Source organism: Poecile atricapillus, chromosome 18 (assembly GCF_030490865.1).
Source record: "Poecile atricapillus isolate bPoeAtr1 chromosome 18, bPoeAtr1.hap1, whole genome shotgun sequence".
In the NCBI taxonomy this organism is placed as follows: Eukaryota; Metazoa; Chordata; class Aves; order Passeriformes; family Paridae; genus Poecile; species Poecile atricapillus.
In genome coordinates, this window is record NC_081266.1 from 10,959,004 (window position 1) to 10,985,156 (window position 26,153).

Here is a 26,153-nt window from a genome sequence, read left to right on the forward strand (position 1 = left end):
TGCCCCAAGTTTTGTTGTTTGAAAGGAGGTTTGGCAAGATATCCATTGTCTTCTCCATTGGTGAAACACTGAACAACATCTGGGCAGGCTGATGATGCAGAGCAAAACCTGCAAATATCAACTGGGGATCCTGATCCTAGGGAATGCCGCTAAAGCCAGCCGAAAGCAATTTCTGGAAAGTCAAGCCTGGTTGACGTCTCCTGGAGTTGGGCTGTGCCAAATTCACCTGTCATTTATGAAGAAGGAAAAAAACTCAAACCAAAAGAGAAAAAAACACAAAGAAACAAACCCAAAGAAACCAATCAAACAAACAGATAAAAAACCCCAAATAAAACCAAAGGCAATGAGAAGTTAGGATTAGTTGTAAGGATATCACAGCAGGTGAATGGCTGCTTCCTACAGGATCTCCATCCAAAGCCACCTAGAGAACTTCTCCAAAATATATCCAGCAGGAGAAATCTAAAAAGTGATCCATGGCCGCTTTGGGGGCAGCTCTGCATTACGGTGAAGGACGAGCATGCAGTGGTACAGATGCAGCATTGCCCACCCTCCAGGCTGCTGTTTGCTCTGCTGAAAGACTCTTGCAGGACTGTGGCCCCTCTCCATGCAATGGAAATCATTGCCACAGCTCTCAGTTGAGGCACTGGCATTTCCAGAGCCAGATTCAGGCACAATCCTACTGCCTGCTGAGCATCTGGGAAAGATCCTGAGCATCTTCAGGCCTAGAAGCACAAAAGAGCTCAGGCTCTCCCTGAACTGGGTTTTCAGGGCAGGTTTCCATAGCTCTGCAAGATTTCTTCATCCCTCAACACGTCTGACTTTATGTCCAATGATGCATTTGGCTTCCTTCCTTCCTCCTGTGTGCCCCTGAGTAACCTTGCACGTGGATGGAGGAGATTGTGTACAGGACGATTGATTCCTGGATTGCCATTTGGCTTCACTGTCACTCAGTTGAACATGGTCCTTATCTAAGAAGGACTTCCAGGAAATGGGTAGGAGTTTTGGCTCTGAGAGGAGCAGAAAGCACATTTTCTACACCAAATTGCCAGCTGATGCAGTTTCCCTGCCAAAATAGTGATTCTCATTCATCTTCCTGGGAAGAATGTGAAGACCCATTCAGAGATCCCAGGTTCAGCTGGCCTGTGGCTTTGTGTACCTCATTTCGCATGTCCAATTTCAAGGGCCACTAAAAGAGGCTTATGTTTGCCTTGCTAGCCAGAAGTGCTGTAGGTATTTCCAGGAGAAAAGGAAAAACATCGCTGTCCTGTGGTGTGGTAGAAATGCCACCACAATTGTGACTCTGTGAGCAAAGCCAGCCAGAGCTTTTTGGCACCGCAAGAGCTGAGAGTGTGGCAGAGCGGTTTTGATACTCTTTTTAAGAGTCCTGAAAACATTGTTCCCAAAACAATCCACAACTTTGCAAATGTGCCCGAAGCAAATGCAGAGAGAACTGGGGTGTGAAAAGCAAAGAATGTTTATTTGTAGAAGAAAAGGAACAAAAATGAACTACACAACATATTTACATTGTAAGAATATTGGTAACAACAATAACAACAACAAACTATAGAACCTATGTACCTAAGAACTTATCTAACCAAACTATAGGAAACGTATTTACAGAAGACTTAATCAAATCCTAAAACCTCTATGGTGAGCACAACAAGTCTAAAACGTATATACAGAAGGGTGGCATCTGTGTCTGGGATGTGCCTCAGTCGTGGAAGAAAAACAAGTAGCACGGTCAGTGCAGTCAGGCATGGAGGGGTGTTCCATGTGCTCCCGGGCTGGGACACTGGCACAGGGGGACTCTGCTGCCAGAAGTGAGCCTGGCTGGGGCTGGGGGCTGTGGCCCAGGCACTGGAACAGGGCTTGTGTGGCCCAAAGCAAGGCCAGGCCAGGCCAGGGATGGCCAGCAGAATCCAGTGCATGGGCTAGCGTGTCCCTGAGCAGGGAGTGCCCAGCCCAGCCCCAGCCTGGCAGCAGGGGACCCGCTCTGCCCGTGGGGAGAACCTGCCTGTTCTGCTGCTGGCATCGGTCTTCATCCCAAGACCATGTCCTCCGCCTCGTCTTCTAGATCAATATCCATCTCCTCAATGGAGTCTTCTGTTTCCACCTCCATTTCTTCCTCTGTCTCATCCACATCCATGTCCATCTCTTCTTCACCAGTATCCTCTCCATCAACTTCCATTTTTTCTTCTGTGATAATTTGTGTATCCACCTCCGTCTCCTCCTCTCGGTCTGGGACAGCCTGCAGAGGTAGCGAAATCTCAGAGTGGGGTCCCTTTCCCACACTATCCCACACAGCTCCAGCCCACACAGGCAGCTGCGGGGTGTCCTCCTCCGTGGAATAGTACCATACCTTCTTTGGAACAAATGTAGACATCCTGCAGGGATGGATAGACAACTCCAGACAATGGCAAGGTTTCAGGACTGCTGGGGGTATCAGGGAGCAGGTGGCAACAAGGTGACAGGGGTAGCTGTGGAGCAGGGTGAAGAGCGTGCTGACACAAGGAGCCAAGGGTTGTGTTGTGGCCGTTGCTGGATGCTGGAAGTTCTAGCTGGAGCGTGCACTGTGACATCAGTGCCAGGAGCCCAGGCCCAGGCTGAAGAGGACAACGGAGACCATAGAATGATGGAATCCTTGGGTGGCTGGGCTTGGAAGCGACCCTAAAGACCATCTTGTTCCAAGCGGAGCAATCTTCCCCCAGAATATGTTGCTCAGAGCCCTGCTCCCAGCTGGCCTTGGATGTTGTCAAGGATGGAGCATCCGCAGCCTGTGTGCACAGCCTGGGCCAGTGCCCCAGCAGCCTGAGTGGAAAAGAGCAGCTTCATTAGATGCAACCTCAATCTCACTCCTGCAGTTGAAAGGCTTCTCCTCTCTGTGCCCATCTTTCCTAGAGCTGCAGGGAGGCCTCGCCAGCACCTTCTCTTTCCAGGCTGAGCATCCCCAGCCCCACATGGACAGCAGTACGATGCGTGGGGGAGAAGGCTAAAGGGTAGCAAAGAGCATCAGGAAGTGAGAGATGGAAGCTTTTGGAGATGGAAGCTTTGCCTCTAAATGTAGAAAATCAAGAAAAGTGGAGGGGGAAAATGGTGGGACTCTGGCTCTGTTCTAACTGGCGAAGATTTTCTTTTCATCTTTTCTGTCGTGCTGCCCCAAGTTTTGTTGTTTGAAAGGAGGTTTGGCAAGATATCCATTGTCTTCTCCATTGGTGAAACACTGAACAACATCTGGGCAGGCTGATGATGCAGAGCAAAACCTGCAAATATCAACTGGGGATCCTGATCCTGGGGAATGCTGCTAAAGCCAGCCGAAAGCAATTTCTGGAAAGTCAAGCCTGGTTGACGTCTCCTGGAGTTGGGCTGTGCCAAATTCACCTGTCATTTATGAAGAAGGAAAAAAACTCAAACCAAAAGAGAAAAAAACACAAAGAAACAAACCCAAAGAAACCAATCAAACAAACAGATAAAAAACCCCAAATAAAACCAAAGGCAATGAGAAGTTAGGATTAGTTGTAAGGATATCACAGCAGGTGAATGGCTGCTTCCTACAGGATCTCCATCCAAAGCCACCTAGAGAACTTCTCCAAAATATATCCAGCAGGAGAAATCTAAAAAGTGATCCATGGCCGCTTTGGGGGCAGCTCTGCATTACGGTGAAGGACGAGCATGCAGTGGTACAGATGCAGCATTGCCCACCCTCCAGGCTGCTGTTTGCTCTGCTGAAAGACTCTTGCAGGACTGTGGCCCCTCTCCATGCAATGGAAATCATTGCCACAGCTCTCAGTTGAGGCACTGGCATTTCCAGAGCCAGATTCAGGCACAATCCTACTGCCTGCTGAGCATCTGGGAAAGATCCTGAGCATCTTCAGGCCTAGAAGCACAAAAGAGCTCAGGCTCTCCCTGAACTGGGTTTTCAGGGCAGGTTTCCATAGCTCTGCAAGATTTCTTCATCCCTCAACACGTCTGACTTTATGTCCAATGATGCATTTGGCTTCCTTCCTTCCTCCTGTGTGCCCCTGAGTAACCTTGCACGTGGATGGAGGAGATTGTGTACAGGACGATTGATTCCTGGATTGCCATTTGGCTTCACTGTCACTCAGTTGAACATGGTCCTTATCTAAGAAGGACTTCCAGGAAATGGGTAGGAGTTTTGGCTCTGAGAGGAGCAGAAAGCACATTTTCTACACCAAATTGCCAGCTGATGCAGTTTCCCTGCCAAAATAGTGATTCTCATTCATCTTCCTGGGAAGAATGTGAAGACCCATTCAGAGATCCCAGGTTCAGCTGGCCTGTGGCTTTGTGTACCTCATTTCGCATGTCCAATTTCAAGGGCCACTAAAAGAGGCTTATGTTTGCCTTGCTAGCCAGAAGTGCTGTAGGTATTTCCAGGAGAAAAGGAAAAACATCGCTGTCCTGTGGTGTGGTAGAAATGCCACCACAATTGTGACTCTGTGAGCAAAGCCAGCCAGAGCTTTTTGGCACCGCAAGAGCTGAGAGTGTGGCAGAGCGGTTTTGATATTCTTTTTAAGAGTCCTGAAAACATTGTTCCCAAAACAATCCACAACTTTGCAAATGTGCCCGAAGCAAATGCAGAGAGAACTGGGGTGTGAAAAGCAAAGAATGTTTATTTGTAGAAGAAAAGGAACAAAAATGAACTACACAACATATTTACATTGTAAGAATATTGGTAACAACAATAACAACAACAAACTATAGAACCTATGTACCTAAGAACTTATCTAACCAAACTATAGGAAACGTATTTACAGAAGACTTAATCAAATCCTAAAACCTCTATGGTGAGCACAACAAGTCTAAAACGTATATACAGAAGGGTGGCATCTGTGTCTGGGATGTGCCTCAGTCGTGGAAGAAAAACAAGTAGCACGGTCAGTGCAGTCAGGCATGGAGGGGTGTTCCATGTGCTCCCGGGCTGGGACACTGGCACAGGGGGACTCTGCTGCCAGAAGTGAGCCTGGCTGGGGCTGGGGGCTGTGGCCCAGGCACTGGAACAGGGCTTGTGTGGCCCAAAGCAAGGCCAGGCCAGGCCAGGGATGGCCAGCAGAATCCAGTGCATGGGCTAGCGTGTCCCTGAGCAGGGAGTGCCCAGCCCAGCCCCAGCCTGGCAGCAGGGGACCCGCTCTGCCCGTGGGGAGCACCTGCCTGTTCTGCTGCTGGCATCGGTCTTCATCCCAAGACCATGTCCTCCGCCTCGTCTTCTAGATCAATATCCATCTCCTCAATGGAGTCTTCTGTTTCCACCTCCATTTCTTCCTCTGTCTCATCCACATCCATGTCCATCTCTTCTTCACCAGTATCCTCTCCATCCACTTCCATTTTTTCTTCTGTGATAATTTGTGTATCCACCTCCGTCTCCTCCTCTCGGTCTGGGACAGCCTGCAGAGGTAGCGAAATCTCAGAGTGGGGTCCCTTTCCCACACTATCCCACACAGCTCCAGCCCACACAGGCAGCTGCGGGGTGTCCTCCTCCGTGGAATAGTACCATACCTTCTTTGGAACAAATGTAGACATCCTGCAGGGATGGATAGACAACTCCAGACAATGGCAAGGTTTCAGGACTGCTGGGGGTATCAGGGAGCAGGTGGCAACAAGGTGACAGGGGTAGCTGTGGAGCAGGGTGAAGAGCGTGCTGACACAAGGAGCCAAGGGTTGTGTTGTGGCCGTTGCTGGATGCTGGAAGTTCTAGCTGGAGCGTGCACTGTGACATCAGTGCCAGGAGCCCAGGCCCAGGCTGAAGAGGACAACGGAGACCATAGAATGATGGAATCCTTGGGTGGCTGGGCTTGGAAGCGACCCTAAAGACCATCTTGTTCCAAGCGGAGCAATCTTCCCCCAGAATATGTTGCTCAGAGCCCTGCTCCCAGCTGGCCTTGGATGTTGTCAAGGATGGAGCATCCGCAGCCTGTGTGCACAGCCTGGGCCAGTGCCCCAGCAGCCTGAGTGGAAAAGAGCAGCTTCATTAGATGCAACCTCAATCTCACTCCTGCAGTTGAAAGTCTTCTCCTCTCTGTGCCCATCTTTCCTAGAGCTGCAGGGAGGCCTCGCCAGCACCTTCTCTTTCCAGGCTGAGCATCCCCAGCCCCACATGGACAGCAGTACGATGCGTGGGGGAGAAGGCTAAAGGGTAGCAAAGAGCATCAGGAAGTGAGAGATGGAAGCTTTTGGAGATGGAAGCTTTGCCTCTAAATGTAGAAAATCAAGAAAAGTGGAGGGGGAAAATGGTGGGACTCTGGCTCTGTTCTAACTGGCGAAGATTTTCTTTTCATCTTTTCTGTCGTGCTGCCCCAAGTTTTGTTGTTTGAAAGGAGGTTTGGCAAGATATCCATTGTCTTCTCCATTGGTGAAACACTGAACAACATCTGGGCAGGCTGATGATGCAGAGCAAAACCTGCAAATATCAACTGGGGATCCTGATCCTAGGGAATGCCGCTAAAGCCAGCCGAAAGCAATTTCTGGAAAGTCAAGCCTGGTTGACGTCTCCTGGAGTTGGGCTGTGCCAAATTCACCTGTCATTTATGAAGAAGGAAAAAAACTCAAACCAAAAGAGAAAAAAACACAAAGAAACAAACCCAAAGAAACCAATCAAACAAACAGATAAAAAACCCCAAATAAAACCAAAGGCAATGAGAAGTTAGGATTAGTTGTAAGGATATCACAGCAGGTGAATGGCTGCTTCCTACAGGATCTCCATCCAAAGCCACCTAGAGAACTTCTCCAAAATATATCCAGCAGGAGAAATCTAAAAAGTGATCCATGGCCGCTTTGGGGGCAGCTCTGCATTACGGTGAAGGACGAGCATGCAGTGGTACAGATGCAGCATTGCCCACCCTCCAGGCTGCTGTTTGCTCTGCTGAAAGACTCTTGCAGGACTGTGGCCCCTCTCCATGCAATGGAAATCATTGCCACAGCTCTCAGTTGAGGCACTGGCATTTCCAGAGCCAGATTCAGGCACAATCCTACTGCCTGCTGAGCATCTGGGAAAGATCCTGAGCATCTTCAGGCCTAGAAGCACAAAAGAGCTCAGGCTCTCCCTGAACTGGGTTTTCAGGGCAGGTTTCCATAGCTCTGCAAGATTTCTTCATCCCTCAACACGTCTGACTTTATGTCCAATGATGCATTTGGCTTCCTTCCTTCCTCCTGTGTGCCCCTGAGTAACCTTGCACGTGGATGGAGGAGATTGTGTACAGGACGATTGATTCCTGGATTGCCATTTGGCTTCACTGTCACTCAGTTGAACATGGTCCTTATCTAAGAAGGACTTCCAGGAAATGGGTAGGAGTTTTGGCTCTGAGAGGAGCAGAAAGCACATTTTCTACACCAAATTGCCAGCTGATGCAGTTTCCCTGCCAAAATAGTGATTCTCATTCATCTTCCTGGGAAGAATGTGAAGACCCATTCAGAGATCCCAGGTTCAGCTGGCCTGTGGCTTTGTGTACCTCATTTCGCATGTCCAATTTCAAGGGCCACTAAAAGAGGCTTATGTTTGCCTTGCTAGCCAGAAGTGCTGTAGGTATTTCCAGGAGAAAAGGAAAAACATCGCTGTCCTGTGGTGTGGTAGAAATGCCACCACAATTGTGACTCTGTGAGCAAAGCCAGCCAGAGCTTTTTGGCACCGCAAGAGCTGAGAGTGTGGCAGAGCGGTTTTGATACTCTTTTTAAGAGTCCTGAAAACATTGTTCCCAAAACAATCCACAACTTTGCAAATGTGCCCGAAGCAAATGCAGAGAGAACTGGGGTGTGAAAAGCAAAGAATGTTTATTTGTAGAAGAAAAGGAACAAAAATGAACTACACAACATATTTACATTGTAAGAATATTGGTAACAACAATAACAACAACAAACTATAGAACCTATGTACCTAAGAACTTATCTAACCAAACTATAGGAAACGTATTTACAGAAGACTTAATCAAATCCTAAAACCTCTATGGTGAGCACAACAAGTCTAAAACGTATATACAGAAGGGTGGCATCTGTGTCTGGGATGTGCCTCAGTCGTGGAAGAAAAACAAGTAGCACGGTCAGTGCAGTCAGGCATGGAGGGGTGTTCCATGTGCTCCCGGGCTGGGACACTGGCACAGGGGGACTCTGCTGCCAGAAGTGAGCCTGGCTGGGGCTGGGGGCTGTGGCCCAGGCACTGGAACAGGGCTTGTGTGGCCCAAAGCAAGGCCAGGCCAGGCCAGGGATGGCCAGCAGAATCCAGTGCATGGGCTAGCGTGTCCCTGAGCAGGGAGTGCCCAGCCCAGCCCCAGCCTGGCAGCAGGGGACCCGCTCTGCCCGTGGGGAGCACCTGCCTGTTCTGCTGCTGGCATCGGTCTTCATCCCAAGACCATGTCCTCCGCCTCGTCTTCTAGATCAATATCCATCTCCTCAATGGAGTCTTCTGTTTCCACCTCCATTTCTTCCTCTGTCTCATCCACATCCATGTCCATCTCTTCTTCACCAGTATCCTCTCCATCCACTTCCATTTTTTCTTCTGTGATAATTTGTGTATCCACCTCCGTCTCCTCCTCTCGGTCTGGGACAGCCTGCAGAGGTAGCGAAATCTCAGAGTGGGGTCCCTTTCCCACACTATCCCACACAGCTCCAGCCCACACAGGCAGCTGCGGGGTGTCCTCCTCCGTGGAATAGTACCATACCTTCTTTGGAACAAATGTAGACATCCTGCAGGGATGGATAGACAACTCCAGACAATGGCAAGGTTTCAGGACTGCTGGGGGTATCAGGGAGCAGGTGGCAACAAGGTGACAGGGGTAGCTGTGGAGCAGGGTGAAGAGCGTGCTGACACAAGGAGCCAAGGGTTGTGTTGTGGCCGTTGCTGGATGCTGGAAGTTCTAGCTGGAGCGTGCACTGTGACATCAGTGCCAGGAGCCCAGGCCCAGGCTGAAGAGGACAACGGAGACCATAGAATGATGGAATCCTTGGGTGGCTGGGCTTGGAAGCGACCCTAAAGACCATCTTGTTCCAAGCGGAGCAATCTTCCCCCAGAATATGTTGCTCAGAGCCCTGCTCCCAGCTGGCCTTGGATGTTGTCAAGGATGGAGCATCCGCAGCCTGTGTGCACAGCCTGGGCCAGTGCCCCAGCAGCCTGAGTGGAAAAGAGCAGCTTCATTAGATGCAACCTCAATCTCACTCCTGCAGTTGAAAGTCTTCTCCTCTCTGTGCCCATCTTTCCTAGAGCTGCAGGGAGGCCTCGCCAGCACCTTCTCTTTCCAGGCTGAGCATCCCCAGCCCCACATGGACAGCAGTACGATGCGTGGGGGAGAAGGCTAAAGGGTAGCAAAGAGCATCAGGAAGTGAGAGATGGAAGCTTTTGGAGATGGAAGCTTTGCCTCTAAATGTAGAAAATCAAGAAAAGTGGAGGGGGAAAATGGTGGGACTCTGGCTCTGTTCTAACTGGCGAAGATTTTCTTTTCATCTTTTCTGTCGTGCTGCCCCAAGTTTTGTTGTTTGAAAGGAGGTTTGGCAAGATATCCATTGTCTTCTCCATTGGTGAAACACTGAACAACATCTGGGCAGGCTGATGATGCAGAGCAAAACCTGCAAATATCAACTGGGGATCCTGATCCTAGGGAATGCCGCTAAAGCCAGCCGAAAGCAATTTCTGGAAAGTCAAGCCTGGTTGACGTCTCCTGGAGTTGGGCTGTGCCAAATTCACCTGTCATTTATGAAGAAGGAAAAAAACTCAAACCAAAAGAGAAAAAAACACAAAGAAACAAACCCAAAGAAACCAATCAAACAAACAGATAAAAAACCCCAAATAAAACCAAAGGCAATGAGAAGTTAGGATTAGTTGTAAGGATATCACAGCAGGTGAATGGCTGCTTCCTACAGGATCTCCATCCAAAGCCACCTAGAGAACTTCTCCAAAATATATCCAGCAGGAGAAATCTAAAAAGTGATCCATGGCCGCTTTGGGGGCAGCTCTGCATTACGGTGAAGGACGAGCATGCAGTGGTACAGATGCAGCATTGCCCACCCTCCAGGCTGCTGTTTGCTCTGCTGAAAGACTCTTGCAGGACTGTGGCCCCTCTCCATGCAATGGAAATCATTGCCACAGCTCTCAGTTGAGGCACTGGCATTTCCAGAGCCAGATTCAGGCACAATCCTACTGCCTGCTGAGCATCTGGGAAAGATCCTGAGCATCTTCAGGCCTAGAAGCACAAAAGAGCTCAGGCTCTCCCTGAACTGGGTTTTCAGGGCAGGTTTCCATAGCTCTGCAAGATTTCTTCATCCCTCAACACGTCTGACTTTATGTCCAATGATGCATTTGGCTTCCTTCCTTCCTCCTGTGTGCCCCTGAGTAACCTTGCACGTGGATGGAGGAGATTGTGTACAGGACGATTGATTCCTGGATTGCCATTTGGCTTCACTGTCACTCAGTTGAACATGGTCCTTATCTAAGAAGGACTTCCAGGAAATGGGTAGGAGTTTTGGCTCTGAGAGGAGCAGAAAGCACATTTTCTACACCAAATTGCCAGCTGATGCAGTTTCCCTGCCAAAATAGTGATTCTCATTCATCTTCCTGGGAAGAATGTGAAGACCCATTCAGAGATCCCAGGTTCAGCTGGCCTGTGGCTTTGTGTACCTCATTTCGCATGTCCAATTTCAAGGGCCACTAAAAGAGGCTTATGTTTGCCTTGCTAGCCAGAAGTGCTGTAGGTATTTCCAGGAGAAAAGGAAAAACATCGCTGTCCTGTGGTGTGGTAGAAATGCCACCACAATTGTGACTCTGTGAGCAAAGCCAGCCAGAGCTTTTTGGCACCGCAAGAGCTGAGAGTGTGGCAGAGCGGTTTTGATACTCTTTTTAAGAGTCCTGAAAACATTGTTCCCAAAACAATCCACAACTTTGCAAATGTGCCCGAAGCAAATGCAGAGAGAACTGGGGTGTGAAAAGCAAAGAATGTTTATTTGTAGAAGAAAAGGAACAAAAATGAACTACACAACATATTTACATTGTAAGAATATTGGTAACAACAATAACAACAACAAACTATAGAACCTATGTACCTAAGAACTTATCTAACCAAACTATAGGAAACGTATTTACAGAAGACTTAATCAAATCCTAAAACCTCTATGGTGAGCACAACAAGTCTAAAACGTATATACAGAAGGGTGGCATCTGTGTCTGGGATGTGCCTCAGTCGTGGAAGAAAAACAAGTAGCACGGTCAGTGCAGTCAGGCATGGAGGGGTGTTCCATGTGCTCCCGGGCTGGGACACTGGCACAGGGGGACTCTGCTGCCAGAAGTGAGCCTGGCTGGGGCTGGGGGCTGTGGCCCAGGCACTGGAACAGGGCTTGTGTGGCCCAAAGCAAGGCCAGGCCAGGCCAGGGATGGCCAGCAGAATCCAGTGCATGGGCTAGCGTGTCCCTGAGCAGGGAGTGCCCAGCCCAGCCCCAGCCTGGCAGCAGGGGACCCGCTCTGCCCGTGGGGAGAACCTGCCTGTTCTGCTGCTGGCATCGGTCTTCATCCCAAGACCATGTCCTCCGCCTCGTCTTCTAGATCAATATCCATCTCCTCAATGGAGTCTTCTGTTTCCACCTCCATTTCTTCCTCTGTCTCATCCACATCCATGTCCATCTCTTCTTCACCAGTATCCTCTCCATCCACTTCCATTTTTTCTTCTGTGATAATTTGTGTATCCACCTCCGTCTCCTCCTCTCGGTCTGGGACAGCCTGCAGAGGTAGCGAAATCTCAGAGTGGGGTCCCTTTCCCACACTATCCCACACAGCTCCAGCCCACACAGGCAGCTGCGGGGTGTCCTCCTCCGTGGAATAGTACCATACCTTCTTTGGAACAAATGTAGACATCCTGCAGGGATGGATAGACAACTCCAGACAATGGCAAGGTTTCAGGACTGCTGGGGGTATCAGGGAGCAGGTGGCAACAAGGTGACAGGGGTAGCTGTGGAGCAGGGTGAAGAGCGTGCTGACACAAGGAGCCAAGGGTTGTGTTGTGGCCGTTGCTGGATGCTGGAAGTTCTAGCTGGAGCGTGCACTGTGACATCAGTGCCAGGAGCCCAGGCCCAGGCTGAAGAGGACAACGGAGACCATAGAATGATGGAATCCTTGGGTGGCTGGGCTTGGAAGGGACCCTAAAGACCATCTTGTTCCAAGCGGAGCAATCTTCCCCCAGAATATGTTGCTCAGAGCCCTGCTCCCAGCTGGCCTTGGATGTTGTCAAGGATGGAGCATCCGCAGCCTGTGTGCACAGCCTGGGCCAGTGCCCCAGCAGCCTGAGTGGAAAAGAGCAGCTTCATTAGATGCAACCTCAATCTCACTCCTGCAGTTGAAAGGCTTCTCCTCTCTGTGCCCATCTTTCCTAGAGCTGCAGGGAGGCCTCGCCAGCACCTTCTCTTTCCAGGCTGAGCATCCCCAGCCCCACATGGACAGCAGTACGATGTGTGGGGGTGAAGGCTAAAGGGTAGCAAAGAGCATCAGGAAGTGAGAGATGGAAGCTTCTGGAGATGGAAGCTTCTGGAGATGGAAGCTTTGCCTCTAAATGTAGAAAATCAAGAAAAGTGGAGGGGGAAAATGGTGGGACTCTGGCTCTGTTCTAACTGGCGAAGATTTTCTTTTCATCTTTTCTGTCGTGCTGCCCCAAGTTTTGTTGTTTGAAAGGAGGTTTGGCAAGATATCCATTGTCTTCTCCATTGGTGAAACACTGAACAACATCTGGGCAGGCTGATGATGCAGAGCAAAACCTGCAAATATCAACTGGGGATCCTGATCCTGGGGAATGCTGCTGAAGCCAGCCGAAAGCAATTTCTGGAAAGTCAAGCCTGGTTTACGTCTCCTGGAGTTGGGCTGTGCCAAATTCACCTGTCATTTATGAAGAAGGAAAAAAACTCAAACCAAAAGAGAAAAAAACACAAAGAAACAAACCCAAAGAAACCAATCAAACAAACAGATAAAAAACCCCAAATAAAACCAAAGGCAATGAGAAGTTAGGATTAGTTGTAAGGATATCACAGCAGGTGAATGGCTGCTTCCTACAGGATCTCCATCCAAAGCCACCTAGAGAACTTCTCCAAAATATATCCAGCAGGAGAAATCTAAAAAGTGATCCATGGCCGCTTTGGGGGCAGCTCTGCATTACGGTGAAGGACGAGCATGCAGTGGTACAGATGCAGCATTGCCCACCCTCCAGGCTGCTGTTTGCTCTGCTGAAAGACTCTTGCAGGACTGTGGCCCCTCTCCATGCAATGGAAATCATTGCCACAGCTCTCAGTTGAGGCACTGGCATTTCCAGAGCCAGATTCAGGCACAATCCTACTGCCTGCTGAGCATCTGGGAAAGATCCTGAGCATCTTCAGGCCTAGAAGCACAAAAGAGCTCAGGCTCTCCCTGAACTGGGTTTTCAGGGCAGGTTTCCATAGCTCTGCAAGATTTCTTCATCCCTCAACATGTCTGACTTTATGTCCAATGATGCATTTGGCTTCCTTCCTTCCTCCTGTGTGCCCCTGAGTAACCTTGCACGTGGATGGAGGAGATTGTGTACAGGACGATTGATTCCTGGATTGCCATTTGGCTTCACTGTCACTCAGTTGAACATGGTCCTTATCTAAGAAGGACTTCCAGGAAATGGGTAGGAGTTTTGGCTCTGAGAGGAGCAGAAAGCACATTTTCTACACCAAATTGCCAGCTGATGCAGTTTCCCTGCCAAAATAGTGATTCTCATTCATCTTCCTGGGAAGAATGTGAAGACCCATTCAGAGATCCCAGGTTCAGCTGGCCTGTGGCTTTGTGTACCTCATTTCACATGTCCAATTTCAAGGGCCACTAAAAGAGGCTTATGTTTGCCTTGCTAGCCAGAAGTGCTGTAGGTATTTCCAGGAGAAAAGGAAAAACATCGCTGTCCTGTGGTGTGGTAGAAATGCCACCACAATTGTGACTCTGTGAGCAAAGCCAGCCAGTGCTTTTTGGCACCGCAAGAGCTGAGAGTGTGGCAGAGCGGTTTTGATACTCTTTTTAAGAGTCCTGAAAACATTGTTCCCAAAACAATCCACAACTTTGCAAATGTGCCCGAAGCAAATGCAGAGAGAACTGGGGTGTGAAAAGCAAAGAATGTTTATTTGTAGAAGAAAAGGAACAAAAATGAACTACACGACATATTTACATTGTAAGAATATTGGTAACAACAATAACAACAACAAACTATAGAACCTATGTACCTAAGAACTTATCTAACCAAACTATAGGAAACGTATTTACAGAAGACTTAATCAAATCCTAAAACCTCTATGGTGAGCACAACAAGTCTAAAACGTATATACAGAAGGGTGGCATCTGTGTCTGGGATGTGCCTCAGTCGTGGAAGAAAAACAAGTAGCACGGTCAGTGCAGTCAGGCATGGAGGGGTGTTCCATGTGCTCCCGGGCTGGGACACTGGCACAGGGGGACTCTGCTGCCAGAAGTGAGCCTGGCTGGGGCTGGGGGCTGTGGCCCAGGCACTGGAACAGGGCTTGTGTGGCCCAAAGCAAGGCCAGGCCAGGCCAGGGATGGCCAGCAGAATCCAGTGCATGGGCTAGCGTGTCCCTGAGCAGGGAGTGCCCAGCCCAGCCCCAGCCTGGCAGCAGGGGACCCGCTCTGCCCGTGGGGAGAACCTGCCTGTTCTGCTGCTGGTATCGGTCTTCATCCCAAGACCATGTCCTCCGCCTCGTCTTCTAGATCAATATCCATCTCCTCAATGGAGTCTTCTGTTTCCACCTCCATTTCTTCCTCTGTCTCATCCACATCCATGTCCATCTCTTCTTCACCAGTATCCTCTCCATCAACTTCCATTTTTTCTTCTGTGATAATTTGTGTATCCACCTCCGTCTCCTCCTCTCGGTCTGGGACAGCCTGCAGAGGTAGCGAAATCTCAGAGTGGGGTCCCTTTCCCACACTATCCCACACAGCTCCAGCCCACACAGGCAGCTGCGGGGTGTCCTCCTCCGTGGAATAGTACCATACCTTCTTTGGAACAAATGTAGACATCCTGCAGGGATGGATAGACAACTCCAGACAATGGCAAGGTTTCAGGACTGCTGGGGGTATCAGGGAGCAGGTGGCAACAAGGTGACAGGGGTAGCTGTGGAGCAGGGTGAAGAGCGTGCTGACACAAGGAGCCAAGGGTTGTGTTGTGGCCGTTGCTGGATGCTGGAAGTTCTAGCTGGAGCGTGCACTGTGACATCAGTGCCAGGAGCCCAGGCCCAGGCTGAAGAGGACAACGGAGACCATAGAATGATGGAATCCTTGGGTGGCTGGGCTTGGAAGCGACCCTAAAGACCATCTTGTTCCAAGCGGAGCAATCTTCCCCCAGAATATGTTGCTCAGAGCACTGCTCCCAGCTGGCCTTGGATGTTGTCAAGGATGGAGCATCCGCAGCCTGTGTGCACAGCCTGGGCCAGTGCCCCAGCAGCCTGAGTGGAAAAGAGCAGCTTCATTAGATGCAACCTCAATCTCACTCCTGCAGTTGAAAGGCTTCTCCTCTCTGTGCCCATCTTTCCTAGAGCTGCAGGGAGGCCTCGCCAGCACCTTCTCTTTCCAGGCTGAGCATCCCCAGCCCCACATGGACAGCAGTACGATGTGTGGGGGTGAAGGCTAAAGGGTAGCAAAGAGCATCAGGAAGTGAGAGATGGAAGCTTCTGGAGATGGAAGCTTTTGGAGATGGAAGCTTTGCCTCTAAATGTAGAAAATCAAGAAAAGTGGAGGGGGAAAATGGTGGGACTCTGGCTCTGTTCTAACTGGCGAAGATTTTCTTTTCATCTTTTCTGTCGTGCTGCCCCAAGTTTTGTTGTTTGAAAGGAGGTTTGGCAAGATATCCATTGTCTTCTCCATTGGTGAAACACTGAACAACATCTGGGCAGGCTGATGATGCAGAGCAAAACCTGCAAATATCAACTGGGGATCCTGATCCTGGGGAATGCTGCTGAAGCCAGCCGAAAGCAATTTCTGGAAAGTCAAGCCTGGTTTACGTCTCCTGGAGTTGGGCTGTGCCAAATTCACCTGTCATTTATGAAGAAGGAAAAAAACTCAAACCAAAAGAGAAAAAAACACAAAGAAACAAACCCAAAGAAACCAATCAAACAAACAGATAAAAAACCCCAAATAAAACCAAAGGCAATGAGAAGTTAGGATTAGTTGTAAGGATATCACAGCAGGTGAATGGCTGCTTCCTACAGGATCTCCATCCAAAGCCACCTAGAGAACTTCTCCAAAATATATCCAGCAGGAGAAATCTAAAAAGTGATCCATGGCCGCTTTGGGGGCAGCTCTGCATTACGGTGAAGGACGAGCATGCAGTGGTACAGATGCAGCATTGCCCACCCTCCAGGCTGCTGTTTGCTCTGCTGAAAGACTCTTGCAGGACTGTGGCCCCTCTCCATGCAATGGAAATCATTGCCACAGCTCTCAGTTGAGGCACTGGCATTTCCAGAGCCAGATTCAGGCACAATCCTACTGCCTGCTGAGCATCTGGGAAAGATCCTGAGCATCTTCAGGCCTAGAAGCACAAAAGAGCTCAGGCTCTCCCTGAACTGGGTTTTCAGGGCAGGTTTCCATAGCTCTGCAAGATTTCTTCATCCCTCAACATGTCTGACTTTATGTCCAATGATGCATTTGGCTTCCTTCCTTCCTCCTGTGTGCCCCTGAGTAACCTTGCACGTGGATGGAGGAGATTGTGTACAGGACGATTGATTCCTGGATTGCCATTTGGCTTCACTGTCACTCAGTTGAACATGGTCCTTATCTAAGAAGGACTTCCAGGAAATGGGTAGGAGTTTTGGCTCTGAGAGGAGCAGAAAGCACATTTTCTACACCAAATTGCCAGCTGATGCAGTTTCCCTGCCAAAATAGTGATTCTCATTCATCTTCCTGGGAAGAATGTGAAGACCCATTCAGAGATCCCAGGTTCAGCTGGCCTGTGGCTTTGTGTACCTCATTTCGCATGTCCAATTTCAAGGGCCACTAAAAGAGGCTTATGTTTGCCTTGCTAGCCAGAAGTGCTGTAGGTATTTCCAGGAGAAAAGGAAAAACATCGCTGTCCTGTGGTGTGGTAGAAATGCCACCACAATTGTGACTCTGTGAGCAAAGCCAGCCAGTGCTTTTTGGCACCGCAAGAGCTGAGAGTGTGGCAGAGCGGTTTTGATACTCTTTTTAAGAGTCCTGAAAACATTGTTCCCAAAACAATCCACAACTTTGCAAATGTGCCCGAAGCAAATGCAGAGAGAACTGGGGTGTGAAAAGCAAAGAATGTTTATTTGTAGAAGAAAAGGAACAAAAATGAACTACACAACATATTTACATTGTAAGAATATTGGTAACAACAATAACAACAACAAACTATAGAACCTATGTACCTAAGAACTTATCTAACCAAACTATAGGAAACGTATTTACAGAAGACTTAATCAAATCCTAAAACCTCTATGGTGAGCACAACAAGTCTAAAACGTATATACAGAAGGGTGGCATCTGTGTCTGGGATGTGCCTCAGTCCTGGAAGAAAAACAAGTAGCACGGTCAGTGCAGTCAGGCATGGAGGGGTGTTCCATGTGCTCCCGGGCTGGGACACTGGCACAGGGGGACTCTGCTGCCAGAAGTGAGCCTGGCTGGGGCTGGGGGCTGTGGCCCAGGCACTGGAACAGGGCTTGTGTGGCCCAAAGCAAGGCCAGGCCAGGCCAGGGATGGCCAGCAGAATCCAGTGCATGGGCTAGCGTGTCCCTGAGCAGGGAGTGCCCAGCCCAGCCCCAGCCTGGCAGCAGGGGACCCGCTCTGCCCGTGGGGAGCACCTGCCTGTTCTGCTGCTGGCATCGGTCTTCATCCCAAGACCATGTCCTCCGCCTCGTCTTCTAGATCAATATCCATCTCCTCAATGGAGTCTTCTGTTTCCACCTCCATTTCTTCCTCTGTCTCATCCACATCCATGTCCATCTCTTCTTCACCAGTATCCTCTCCATCCACTTCCATTTTTTCTTCTGTGATAATTTGTGTATCCACCTCCGTCTCCTCCTCTCGGTCTGGGACAGCCTGCAGAGGTAGCGAAATCTCAGAGTGGGGTCCCTTTCCCACACTATCCCACACAGCTCCAGCCCACCCAGGCAGCTGCGGGGTGTCCTCCTCCGTGGAATAGTACCATACCTTCTTTGGAACAAATGTAGACATCCTGCAGGGATGGATAGACAACTCCAGACAATGGCAAGGTTTCAGGACTGCTGGGGGTATCAGGGAGCAGGTGGCAACAAGGTGACAGGGGTAGCTGTGGAGCAGGGTGAAGAGCGTGCTGACACAAGGAGCCAAGGGTTGTGTTGTGGCCGTTGCTGGATGCTGGAAGTTCTAGCTGGAGCGTGCACTGTGACATCAGTGCCAGGAGCCCAGGCCCAGGCTGAAGAGGACAACGGAGACCATAGAATGATGGAATCCTTGGGTGGCTGGGCTTGGAAGCGACCCTAAAGACCATCTTGTTCCAAGCGGAGCAATCTTCCCCCAGAATATGTTGCTCAGAGCCCTGCTCCCAGCTGGCCTTGGATGTTGTCAAGGATGGAGCATCCGCAGCCTGTGTGCACAGCCTGGGCCAGTGCCCCAGCAGCCTGAGTGGAAAAGAGCAGCTTCATTAGATGCAACCTCAATCTCACTCCTGCAGTTGAAAGTCTTCTCCTCTCTGTGCCCATCTTTCCTAGAGCTGCAGGGAGGCCTCGCCAGCACCTTCTCTTTCCAGGCTGAGCATCCCCAGCCCCACATGGACAGCAGTACGATGCGTGGGGGAGAAGGCTAAAGGGTAGCAAAGAGCATCAGGAAGTGAGAGATGGAAGCTTTTGGAGATGGAAGCTTTGCCTCTAAATGTAGAAAATCAAGAAAAGTGGAGGGGGAAAATGGTGGGACTCTGGCTCTGTTCTAACTGGCGAAGATTTTCTTTTCATCTTTTCTGTCGTGCTGCCCCAAGTTTTGTTGTTTGAAAGGAGGTTTGGCAAGATATCCATTGTCTTCTCCATTGGTGAAACACTGAACAACATCTGGGCAGGCTGATGATGCAGAGCAAAACCTGCAAATATCAACTGGGGATCCTGATCCTAGGGAATGCCGCTAAAGCCAGCCGAAAGCAATTTCTGGAAAGTCAAGCCTGGTTGACGTCTCCTGGAGTTGGGCTGTGCCAAATTCACCTGTCATTTATGAAGAAGGAAAAAAACTCAAACCAAAAGAGAAAAAAACACAAAGAAACAAACCCAAAGAAACCAATCAAACAAACAGATAAAAAACCCCAAATAAAACCAAAGGCAATGAGAAGTTAGGATTAGTTGTAAGGATATCACAGCAGGTGAATGGCTGCTTCCTACAGGATCTCCATCCAAAGCCACCTAGAGAACTTCTCCAAAATATATCCAGCAGGAGAAATCTAAAAAGTGATCCATGGCCGCTTTGGGGGCAGCTCTGCATTACGGTGAAGGACGAGCATGCAGTGGTACAGATGCAGCATTGCCCACCCTCCAGGCTGCTGTTTGCTCTGCTGAAAGACTCTTGCAGGACTGTGGCCCCTCTCCATGCAATGGAAATCATTGCCACAGCTCTCAGTTGAGGCACTGGCATTTCCAGAGCCAGATTCAGGCACAATCCTACTGCCTGCTGAGCATCTGGGAAAGATCCTGAGCATCTTCAGGCCTAGAAGCACAAAAGAGCTCAGGCTCTCCCTGAACTGGGTTTTCAGGGCAGGTTTCCATAGCTCTGCAAGATTTCTTCATCCCTCAACACGTCTGACTTTATGTCCAATGATGCATTTGGCTTCCTTCCTTCCTCCTGTGTGCCCCTGAGTAACCTTGCACGTGGATGGAGGAGATTGTGTACAGGACGATTGATTCCTGGATTGCCATTTGGCTTCACTGTCACTCAGTTGAACATGGTCCTTATCTAAGAAGGACTTCCAGGAAATGGGTAGGAGTTTTGGCTCTGAGAGGAGCAGAAAGCACATTTTCTACACCAAATTGCCAGCTGATGCAGTTTCCCTGCCAAAATAGTGATTCTCATTCATCTTCCTGGGAAGAATGTGAAGACCCATTCAGAGATCCCAGGTTCAGCTGGCCTGTGGCTTTGTGTACCTCATTTCGCATGTCCAATTTCAAGGGCCACTAAAAGAGGCTTATGTTTGCCTTGCTAGCCAGAAGTGCTGTAGGTATTTCCAGGAGAAAAGGAAAAACATCGCTGTCCTGTGGTGTGGTAGAAATGCCACCACAATTGTGACTCTGTGAGCAAAGCCAGCCAGAGCTTTTTGGCACCGCAAGAGCTGAGAGTGTGGCAGAGCGGTTTTGATACTCTTTTTAAGAGTCCTGAAAACATTGTTCCCAAAACAATCCACAACTTTGCAAATGTGCCCGAAGCAAATGCAGAGAGAACTGGGGTGTGAAAAGCAAAGAATGTTTATTTGTAGAAGAAAAGGAACAAAAATGAACTACACAACATATTTACATTGTAAGAATATTGGTAACAACAATAACAACAACAAACTATAGAACCTATGTACCTAAGAACTTATCTAACCAAACTATAGGAAACGTATTTACAGAAGACTTAATCAAATCCTAAAACCTCTATGGTGAGCACAACAAGTCTAAAACGTATATACAGAAGGGTGGCATCTGTGTCTGGGATGTGCCTCAGTCGTGGAAGAAAAACAAGTAGCACGGTCAGTGCAGTCAGGCATGGAGGGGTGTTCCATGTGCTCCCGGGCTGGGACACTGGCACAGGGGGACTCTGCTGCCAGAAGTGAGCCTGGCTGGGGCTGGGGGCTGTGGCCCAGGCACTGGAACAGGGCTTGTGTGGCCCAAAGCAAGGCCAGGCCAGGCCAGGGATGGCCAGCAGAATCCAGTGCATGGGCTAGCGTGTCCCTGAGCAGGGAGTGCCCAGCCCAGCCCCAGCCTGGCAGCAGGGGACCCGCTCTGCCCGTGGGGAGCACCTGCCTGTTCTGCTGCTGGCATCGGTCTTCATCCCAAGACCATGTCCTCCGCCTCGTCTTCTAGATCAATATCCATCTCCTCAATGGAGTCTTCTGTTTCCACCTCCATTTCTTCCTCTGTCTCATCCACATCCATGTCCATCTCTTCTTCACCAGTATCCTCTCCATCCACTTCCATTTTTTCTTCTGTGATAATTTGTGTATCCACCTCCGTCTCCTCCTCTCGGTCTGGGACAGCCTGCAGAGGTAGCGAAATCTCAGAGTGGGGTCCCTTTCCCACACTATCCCACACAGCTCCAGCCCACCCAGGCAGCTGCGGGGTGTCCTCCTCCGTGGAATAGTACCATACCTTCTTTGGAACAAATGTAGACATCCTGCAGGGATGGATAGACAACTCCAGACAATGGCAAGGTTTCAGGACTGCTGGGGGTATCAGGGAGCAGGTGGCAACAAGGTGACAGGGGTAGCTGTGGAGCAGGGTGAAGAGCGTGCTGACACAAGGAGCCAAGGGTTGTGTTGTGGCCGTTGCTGGATGCTGGAAGTTCTAGCTGGAGCGTGCACTGTGACATCAGTGCCAGGAGCCCAGGCCCAGGCTGAAGAGGACAACGGAGACCATAGAATGATGGAATCCTTGGGTGGCTGGGCTTGGAAGCGACCCTAAAGACCATCTTGTTCCAAGCGGAGCAATCTTCCCCCAGAATATGTTGCTCAGAGCCCTGCTCCCAGCTGGCCTTGGATGTTGTCAAGGATGGAGCATCCGCAGCCTGTGTGCACAGCCTGGGCCAGTGCCCCAGCAGCCTGAGTGGAAAAGAGCAGCTTCATTAGATGCAACCTCAATCTCACTCCTGCAGTTGAAAGTCTTCTCCTCTCTGTGCCCATCTTTCCTAGAGCTGCAGGGAGGCCTCGCCAGCACCTTCTCTTTCCAGGCTGAGCATCCCCAGCCCCACATGGACAGCAGTACGATGCGTGGGGGAGAAGGCTAAAGGGTAGCAAAGAGCATCAGGAAGTGAGAGATGGAAGCTTTTGGAGATGGAAGCTTTGCCTCTAAATGTAGAAAATCAAGAAAAGTGGAGGGGGAAAATGGTGGGACTCTGGCTCTGTTCTAACTGGCGAAGATTTTCTTTTCATCTTTTCTGTCGTGCTGCCCCAAGTTTTGTTGTTTGAAAGGAGGTTTGGCAAGATATCCATTGTCTTCTCCATTGGTGAAACACTGAACAACATCTGGGCAGGCTGATGATGCAGAGCAAAACCTGCAAATATCAACTGGGGATCCTGATCCTAGGGAATGCCGCTAAAGCCAGCCGAAAGCAATTTCTGGAAAGTCAAGCCTGGTTGACGTCTCCTGGAGTTGGGCTGTGCCAAATTCACCTGTCATTTATGAAGAAGGAAAAAAACTCAAACCAAAAGAGAAAAAAACACAAAGAAACAAACCCAAAGAAACCAATCAAACAAACAGATAAAAAACCCCAAATAAAACCAAAGGCAATGAGAAGTTAGGATTAGTTGTAAGGATATCACAGCAGGTGAATGGCTGCTTCCTACAGGATCTCCATCCAAAGCCACCTAGAGAACTTCTCCAAAATATATCCAGCAGGAGAAATCTAAAAAGTGATCCATGGCCGCTTTGGGGGCAGCTCTGCATTACGGTGAAGGACGAGCATGCAGTGGTACAGATGCAGCATTGCCCACCCTCCAGGCTGCTGTTTGCTCTGCTGAAAGACTCTTGCAGGACTGTGGCCCCTCTCCATGCAATGGAAATCATTGCCACAGCTCTCAGTTGAGGCACTGGCATTTCCAGAGCCAGATTCAGGCACAATCCTACTGCCTGCTGAGCATCTGGGAAAGATCCTGAGCATCTTCAGGCCTAGAAGCACAAAAGAGCTCAGGCTCTCCCTGAACTGGGTTTTCAGGGCAGGTTTCCATAGCTCTGCAAGATTTCTTCATCCCTCAACACGTCTGACTTTATGTCCAATGATGCATTTGGCTTCCTTCCTTCCTCCTGTGTGCCCCTGAGTAACCTTGCACGTGGATGGAGGAGATTGTGTACAGGACGATTGATTCCTGGATTGCCATTTGGCTTCACTGTCACTCAGTTGAACATGGTCCTTATCTAAGAAGGACTTCCAGGAAATGGGTAGGAGTTTTGGCTCTGAGAGGAGCAGAAAGCACATTTTCTACACCAAATTGCCAGCTGATGCAGTTTCCCTGCCAAAATAGTGATTCTCATTCATCTTCCTGGGAAGAATGTGAAGACCCATTCAGAGATCCCAGGTTCAGCTGGCCTGTGGCTTTGTGTACCTCATTTCGCATGTCCAATTTCAAGGGCCACTAAAAGAGGCTTATGTTTGCCTTGCTAGCCAGAAGTGCTGTAGGTATTTCCAGGAGAAAAGGAAAAACATCGCTGTCCTGTGGTGTGGTAGAAATGCCACCACAATTGTGACTCTGTGAGCAAAGCCAGCCAGTGCTTTTTGGCACCGCAAGAGCTGAGAGTGTGGCAGAGCGGTTTTGATACTCTTTTTAAGAGTCCTGAAAACATTGTTCCCAAAACAATCCACAACTTTGCAAATGTGCCCGAAGCAAATGCAGAGAGAACTGGGGTGTGAAAAGCAAAGAATGTTTATTTGTAGAAGAAAAGGAACAAAAATGAACTACACAACATATTTACATTGTAAGAATATTGGTAACAACAATAACAACAACAAACTATAGAACCTATGTACCTAAGAACTTATCTAACCAAACTATAGGAAACGTATTTACAGAAGACTTAATCAAATCCTAAAACCTCTATGGTGAGCACAACAAGTCTAAAACGTATATACAGAAGGGTGGCATCTGTGTCTGGGATGTGCCTCAGTCCTGGAAGAAAAACAAGTAGCACGGTCAGTGCAGTCAGGCATGGAGGGGTGTTCCATGTGCTCCCGGGCTGGGACACTGGCACAGGGGGACTCTGCTGCCAGAAGTGAGCCTGGCTGGGGCTGGGGGCTGTGGCCCAGGCACTGGAACAGGGCTTGTGTGGCCCAAAGCAAGGCCAGGCCAGGCCAGGGATGGCCAGCAGAATCCAGTGCATGGGCTAGCGTGTCCCTGAGCAGGGAGTGCCCAGCCCAGCCCCAGCCTGGCAGCAGGGGACCCGCTCTGCCCGTGGGGAGCACCTGCCTGTTCTGCTGCTGGCATCGGTCTTCATCCCAAGACCATGTCCTCCGCCTCGTCTTCTAGATCAATATCCATCTCCTCAATGGAGTCTTCTGTTTCCACCTCCATTTCTTCCTCTGTCTCATCCACATCCATGTCCATCTCTTCTTCACCAGTATCCTCTCCATCCACTTCCATTTTTTCTTCTGTGATAATTTGTGTATCCACCTCCGTCTCCTCCTCTCGGTCTGGGACAGCCTGCAGAGGTAGCGAAATCTCAGAGTGGGGTCCCTTTCCCACACTATCCCACACAGCTCCAGCCCACCCAGGCAGCTGCGGGGTGTCCTCCTCCGTGGAATAGTACCATACCTTCTTTGGAACAAATGTAGACATCCTGCAGGGATGGATAGACAACTCCAGACAATGGCAAGGTTTCAGGACTGCTGGGGGTATCAGGGAGCAGGTGGCAACAAGGTGACAGGGGTAGCTGTGGAGCAGGGTGAAGAGCGTGCTGACACAAGGAGCCAAGGGTTGTGTTGTGGCCGTTGCTGGATGCTGGAAGTTCTAGCTGGAGCGTGCACTGTGACATCAGTGCCAGGAGCCCAGGCCCAGGCTGAAGAGGACAACGGAGACCATAGAATGATGGAATCCTTGGGTGGCTGGGCTTGGAAGCGACCCTAAAGACCATCTTGTTCCAAGCGGAGCAATCTTCCCCCAGAATATGTTGCTCAGAGCCCTGCTCCCAGCTGGCCTTGGATGTTGTCAAGGATGGAGCATCCGCAGCCTGTGTGCACAGCCTGGGCCAGTGCCCCAGCAGCCTGAGTGGAAAAGAGCAGCTTCATTAGATGCAACCTCAATCTCACTCCTGCAGTTGAAAGTCTTCTCCTCTCTGTGCCCATCTTTCCTAGAGCTGCAGGGAGGCCTCGCCAGCACCTTCTCTTTCCAGGCTGAGCATCCCCAGCCCCACATGGACAGCAGTACGATGCGTGGGGGAGAAGGCTAAAGGGTAGCAAAGAGCATCAGGAAGTGAGAGATGGAAGCTTTTGGAGATGGAAGCTTTGCCTCTAAATGTAGAAAATCAAGAAAAGTGGAGGGGGAAAATGGTGGGACTCTGGCTCTGTTCTAACTGGCGAAGATTTTCTTTTCATCTTTTCTGTCGTGCTGCCCCAAGTTTTGTTGTTTGAAAGGAGGTTTGGCAAGATATCCATTGTCTTCTCCATTGGTGAAACACTGAACAACATCTGGGCAGGCTGATGATGCAGAGCAAAACCTGCAAATATCAACTGGGGATCCTGATCCTAGGGAATGCCGCTAAAGCCAGCCGAAAGCAATTTCTGGAAAGTCAAGCCTGGTTGACGTCTCCTGGAGTTGGGCTGTGCCAAATTCACCTGTCATTTATGAAGAAGGAAAAAAACTCAAACCAAAAGAGAAAAAAACACAAAGAAACAAACCCAAAGAAACCAATCAAACAAACAGATAAAAAACCCCAAATAAAACCAAAGGCAATGAGAAGTTAGGATTAGTTGTAAGGATATCACAGCAGGTGAATGGCTGCTTCCTACAGGATCTCCATCCAAAGCCACCTAGAGAACTTCTCCAAAATATATCCAGCAGGAGAAATCTAAAAAGTGATCCATGGCCGCTTTGGGGGCAGCTCTGCATTACGGTGAAGGACGAGCATGCAGTGGTACAGATGCAGCATTGCCCACCCTCCAGGCTGCTGTTTGCTCTGCTGAAAGACTCTTGCAGGACTGTGGCCCCTCTCCATGCAATGGAAATCATTGCCACAGCTCTCAGTTGAGGCACTGGCATTTCCAGAGCCAGATTCAGGCACAATCCTACTGCCTGCTGAGCATCTGGGAAAGATCCTGAGCATCTTCAGGCCTAGAAGCACAAAAGAGCTCAGGCTCTCCCTGAACTGGGTTTTCAGGGCAGGTTTCCATAGCTCTGCAAGATTTCTTCATCCCTCAACACGTCTGACTTTATGTCCAATGATGCATTTGGCTTCCTTCCTTCCTCCTGTGTGCCCCTGAGTAACCTTGCACGTGGATGGAGGAGATTGTGTAC